Here is a 6,016-nt window from a genome sequence, read left to right on the forward strand (position 1 = left end):
ATAAATTGCATTAAAGGAAAATGGAAGAACAAAAGTGCATCAACATGAATGTAGAGAATTGATGCCAGGGCATTTTGGCCAGTTTCACTGACCTTTACTTTACTGTTTTTAGGTTAGTTTCATGCATTTCTTTAGGAAATAAGCTAGTTTTGGGTAAATATTCACTTATGCCTTCACTCAAGCATACATTGTGCATTTTACATGATTTGATGAGGATTTTGCATAAGTTTAGTGACAAATATTATGTTGCATTACTCATGACTTGGACTAGAGCTTTGATGCACTTTGTTGCTTGATTTCAAGACCAAAAAGGAGCAAGAAAAGGGGAGGTAACTTGCAAAGATTAATGAGAAAAGTGATTGCCAATAACACTCTCAAAAAGCCATCAATGCCCACGTTAGAGAGTCACGTTAACCAAGTTAACGTGAACTCTAACGTGGAGAAAAGAAGTTGAGCCAACGTTAGTGACACTCAACATTGTCACTAACGTTGGCAATCACTCATAAGTGGCCACGTTAGAAGCCACGTTAACCTAGTTAACGTGACCTCTAACGTTAAGGGGGAGGAAGAGAAGCCAACGTTAGTGACACTCAACATTGTCACTAACGTTGGCCTATGGTGCTAAGTACCACGTTAACTCCCACGTTAACTTGGTTAACGTGGGAACTAACATAGAGGATGAAGAGTTGTCGACAACGTTAGTGACACTCAACATTGTCACTAATGTTGAAGCAACCACACAACCCCCAAGAGTCACGTTAACTTCCATGTTAACTTGGTTAACGTGGAAGCTAACGATGAGAAATGAAGGATGAGCCAACGTTAGTGACACTCAACATTGTCACTAACGTTGGGATGGCTAAAAGATGGCCACGTTAGAAGCCACGTTAACCTAGTTAACGTGGACTCTAACGTGAGACCTAGGGGCACATTGGAACGTTAGTGACAATGTTGAATGTCACTAACGTTCTCGAAGGATGGCAAAGGCCACGTTAGAAGCCACGTTAACCTAGTTAACATGAGCTTTAACGTGAAGCAAGAAGGGGCACACTGGAACGTTAGTGACAATGTTGAGTGTCACTAACGTTCTCGAAGGTTGATAAGGCAACGTTAAAAGCCACGTTAACCTAGTTAATGTGGGTTTTAACGTGAGGCAAAAGGGGTGCATTGGAACGTTAGTGACAATGTTAAATGTCACTAACGTTCCCGAACTTGGACTTTCACTAAATGATTAACACTCCTTACGCCCTGAGCTTAAGTCTCTGCCCACTCCGCACTTTCTCTCTGCAAGTAAAGCCAAGCTCAAATAAAGAAAGGAACTGCTTCAAACTCAAGATCCAAAGGCCCAAGACTTGAAGAGTGAACTAGAAGCTGAGAAGAGTAGTATATATAGGAGTAGCTTTGAATTGTAAAATAGTTCTGGAGGCTGAAGAACCACTCTCTGTATTTACTTTCTTTGCAATTTCTAGTTTTATGATGTATTCTCCATCTTTTTTTTCATTTTCAAGAGCTATGAACAACTAAACCCCTTTCATTGGGTTAGGGAGCTCTGTTGTAATTTGATGGATCAATACTAATTTTCATTGTTCTTCTTCTATCTTTCCTCTTGATTTTACTTGAAAGCTTTCGATCTTCATCCAATTGAGTAGTTATCTTGGAAGAGAAGCTATTCAAACTTAGATCTCTTTTGAACCTTGGAAGAGGAATGAAGAGATCAAGCTAGAAATGCTTTCTCATGCTGGACCAAATTGGGTTTGGATGGGTATGTGACTATAACCCTCTCAATACTTGGTTTGGGAAATGCATGTGGTATAATCAGTGACCATACTTCATCTCTTCTCATGAGCAATTGACCAAGGAATTGGCTATTGATCAAGATTTGAGAGATTGAATTGCAAGGAATTGTAATTCAATCACTTAAGATTGCCAAGGAGATCAATGAGTGCATTGATTGAGGAAGAGATGAAAATGAACTTGATCCGGAGAATTGCAACATCTCCTAAGTCCAATGAACTCCCCATCTCTAATCTCACCCATTCTCTTTAATTTCTGTGATTTACTTTTATGAGCAAATCCCCCATTCCCATTTACAATTCTGCAATTTATTTTCAGTCATTTACTTCCAGTCCTTTAATTCTAGCATTTACTTTTCTGTTATTTACATTCCCGCCATTTTATTTTCTGCAATTCTCAACCCAAATTCTGGATTTGCTCAACTAGAACATTCTTCTAATTAAAGTTGCTTGATCAATCAATCCCTGTGGGATTCGACCTCACTCTATTGTGAGTTTTTACTTGACGACAACTTCGGTACACTTGCCGAAGGGAGATTTGTTGAGAGACAAGTTTTCCGTGCATCAAGTTTATGGCGCCGTTGCCGGGGATTGATTGTGCATCAACAATGATTAGATTGGAAGATCACTAGATTGAGCATTTTATTTTGTGAATTTCATTTTTTCTGTTTGAGTGACTTACTTTTTGTTTTAGTTAAACTTCTTCCCTTCTCCATCTACTCTTTTGTTTTTCTTTGTTATTTTCAATTCTGTTTGCTAACCCACTAACTGTTTGATATATTGCATCACCCACAACTAACATCAATTCTGACACAAATACTGTCTGCACCTATATTCTCTGCTTGTACTTGTTGGTTGTATGACAGGGAAAAGAAGCGGGGCTTCAACTTCCTTTGATTCTGAACCAGAGAGAACCTTCCTTAGACTAAGGAGGGAGGCAAAAGAAAAACGAGTAGTTGGTGCTGAAGAAGAAGAGGAACAGTTTGAGGAATACTTTGAACCAAACATGGAAGAAAACATGGAAAATCATCATGAAGAAGAGATTCACAACCATGGCAGAGGAGGTGGAGCAAATCATGCTGGGGAGGATAGAAGAGTTTTGGGCTCTTACATTAATCCAAACCCATGCAATTGTGGAAGTAGCATCCAAAAACCAACAATCCATGCCAACAACTTTGAACTTAAACCACAGCTCATCACCCTTGTTCAGAACAACTGTTCGTTTGGAGGAGGTATTCAAGAAGATCCCAACCAACATTTGACCACCTTCCTGAGAATATGTGACACAGTGAAATCTAATGGTGTTCATCCTGATGCCTATAGATTGCTCTTGTTTCCCTTCTCACTCAGAGATAAGGCAGCCAAGTGGCTGGAATCCTTCCCAAGGGAGAGCTTGACAACTTGGGAGGATGTGGTGAACAAATTCTTAGCAAGATTCTACCCTCCTCAACGAATCAATAGGCTGAGAGCTGAGGTTCAAACCTTCAGGCAACAGGATGGTGAGACTCTGTATGAAGCATGGGAAAGGTTCAAAGACTTAACAAGGAGGTGTCCACCTGACATGTTCAACAAATGGGTCCAGCTGCACATTTTCTATGAAGGGCTCTCTTATGAGTCAAAGAAGGCAGTAGACCATTCATCTGGAGGGTCCTTGAACAAGAAGAAGACCATTGAGGAAGCCATAGATGTTATTGAAACAGTAGCAGAAAATGACTACTTCTATGCTTCCGAAAGAGGGAACACAAGAGGAGTGATGGAGCTAAATAATGTAGACGCTCTGTTGGCCCAAAACAAGCTCATTACCCAGCAGCTGGCTGACCTCACCAAGAAGATGGAGATGAACCAAGTAGCAGCAATCTCCACTTCATCAACAACACAAGAAGGAGTAAACCAAGAAGCAGAAGGGAGTCAGGAGCAAGCCAACTACATTGGGAATTCACCAAGGAAAAACTATGATCCATACTCCAAGACTTACAACCCTGGATGGAGAAATCACCCGAACTTTGGGTCGGGAAGTGAGCAAGATCAAAACCAAGATCAGAGACGTTACAACTCCAACAACAATGCAGCTCACCAACAATTCACCCAGAGGACATCTCAACACCCCCACAACAACACTTCTCCACATACTTATCAAAACCAAAACAGCACATCTGCTCCGAACCACTCATCAATTGATGACAGGCTCTCTAAGATTGAAGCCTTACTGGAAGGAATAAGCCAAGAGATTCAAGAAAATAAGGTGTTCAAGGAGGAGGTGCGAGCCAATATCAAGAACCAGGGAGAGACCATTAGGAAGCTGGAATTCCAGGTGGGATATTTGTCTGAGAAGATTCCCAAACCTACTGATAGCTTCCCAAGTGACACGGAGAAAAACCCCAAGGGAGAAGCAAAGAAAGTAAGATGGGAAGATTGCAAAATGGTCACTACAAGTGATCAAGAGATTGAAGACAAGCAAGGAAGAATGTGCAAACAACCTGAAGACAACTTAACTAAGGAGGAGGATAGAGAGCACAAAGAACCAGAAATCTCACAACAAGAGCTGTTGAAGCTCTATGCACCATTCCCTCAACTGCTCAATGGTGCTGTGGGAAAAAGAATATACTCAAGGTTCCTAGACTTGTTTGCATCTCTGCATGTGAACATACCATTCATCAAGGCAATTCAACAAATGCCTGCATTCATCAAGTATATGAAGGAACTTCTTCCCAAGAAAAGCTCACTCAAGGGAGGGCATACTATAGTGATGAACAAGGAATGTAGTGCCCTTATTCAACCTGAGTTGCCTACAAAAAGAAGAGACCCAGGAAGTTTTCATATCCCTTGTGCCATAGGTGAAAATATGTTCGACAGAGCACTATGCGATTTAGGGGCCAGCATCAACTTACTGCCCTTATCCTTGGTGAAGAGGCTGCAGATCAATGAGATAATGCCCACAGATGTCATTATCAGACTGGCTGACAAAACTCAAAAGCAAGCAATAGGATTGGTGGAAAATGTGTTGCTAAATGTTGGGAAGTACTTTCTCCCAACAGACTTTGTCATTCTGGACAAGGAAGAAAGTCGCACTCACCCAATCATATTGGGGAGACCATTTCTAGCTACGGCCAGAGCACTTATCGATGTAGAGAAAGGGGAGCTAATATTGAGAATCCATGATGAACAACTCAGCTTCAATGTTTTCAAACTCTCACAAGAAACAGATCAAGAGGACAAAGAACTAAGCACAAATGATAATGAGACACTGAAGGAGGAAACAAGCACTGAAGCACAGCCAGTTCGTTCTGAGACCCCCTTAACTGACAAACAAGGAAAACAGCAATTGTCACAGCTCAAGGAAAAGTTGGAGGAACCCAAACCTCTAGAGGCAGGTGAAGACAGCATCACAACTCCTTTTAGAAAAGAGGTCACCAAGGGGAAGACAACCTCAAAAGAAACAAAGAAGAAGGTACCAAGGAGATGGAGGAACAAGAAGATCCCTACGGAAGACTTCTCTCTAGGGGATAGAGTTGTCTCAGCCTACTTCCCAGATATTTCCCCTAATCTCCCTACTGTGTCATCTCAATTACCCAAGGTCTTCACTATCAACAGAGTTCTTTCCCTGGAACATGTGGAAATCATTGATCCAACCAATGGATACAAGTCCACAGCAAGAGGGGTGGACTTTAAGCACTACCAACCACCGTGATGAAAGAAAAACGTCAAGCTAGTGACGCTAAAGAAGCGCTTCATGGGAGGCAACCCATGTTTTATATGCTTTCAGATGATAATGAATAAGTCAATCTTTATGAGCTTCAATCCAAACTTAACAAACAATTGGTGAAAATCTTCTTATGCAGAATATAGTGAGGAACAAGTTTGGTGTTCAAAGCAAACCAAGTTGCATGCTAGTCTTAGGAGCTTTGAACACAAAACGTTCATCACAGTGCTTCAAACTAAGTTTGGTGTCACCCCATGGTGCCACCAAAATGCATATAAGGAACCACCAATAGTTAGTTAGTTAGTTGAAATTCATAAACAAACAATCAAATCCTTTCTTTCAATTTATTCTAGCCGTAGAGTTTTAATTTTCTTATATATTAATTCCCTTATTTCAAATCTTTATAGGAAAGGAAAAGAAGCATGAAAAGGGATTTATTGGACAATTAAATGGGGGAGATTTCACCACTTAATGAAGAGCACTACATACATGTCTCAAGAGGGAACGCATGGGGAAACGCTGC

The 6,016-nt window shown here is 40.9% G+C and overlaps 1 non-coding gene across 1 annotated transcript; it reads right to left on the bottom strand.

The window, feature by feature from the left end:
- Positions 1–3,252: 3,252 nt before the first annotated feature.
- On the bottom strand, positions 3,253–3,356 carry LOC148548627 (small nucleolar RNA R71). Its single transcript, XR_015897067.1, has one exon. It is a non-coding gene; the product is annotated as a small nucleolar RNA R71 (small nucleolar RNA).
- Between the last annotated feature and the right edge of the window lie 2,660 nt (positions 3,357–6,016).

This window comes from Arachis ipaensis, chromosome B8 (assembly GCF_059453495.1).
Source record: "Arachis ipaensis isolate K30076 ecotype BB chromosome B8, ASM5945349v1, whole genome shotgun sequence".
Taxonomy (NCBI): domain Eukaryota; kingdom Viridiplantae; phylum Streptophyta; class Magnoliopsida; order Fabales; family Fabaceae; genus Arachis; species Arachis ipaensis.